A 340-nucleotide genomic window follows, 5' to 3' on the forward strand; every position below is an offset into this window, starting at 1 on the left:
CTATTTGTATTACCACTATCAAAAGCTGTTTTTTTTTAAAAATATAATTTTTATTTTCTAAAAACAGAATTAAATAAAAAAAACTTTAGTGTGTTTATCTTTTTTTGGGAAAGGAAAGTTTCGTCTGATAGAGTTTTTCACGATTTTTTAAAAATGAAAAAGATTTTTTTAACTAAAAAGTTCCAATTTTCCGTAAAATATCCCGAAGAAAATTCATATGGGGGTTTAAACCCTATATTGTTTCCCTTTTTACCAAAAATTTAGTGGCCAACCTCTATTATTTTTTTTAGTACACACATTAAATTCTATGAGCATGAATATAATGTACGTTGCGTATATA

This window comes from Penaeus monodon, chromosome 24, assembly GCF_015228065.2.
Source record: "Penaeus monodon isolate SGIC_2016 chromosome 24, NSTDA_Pmon_1, whole genome shotgun sequence".
Classification (NCBI taxonomy): domain Eukaryota; kingdom Metazoa; phylum Arthropoda; class Malacostraca; order Decapoda; family Penaeidae; genus Penaeus; species Penaeus monodon.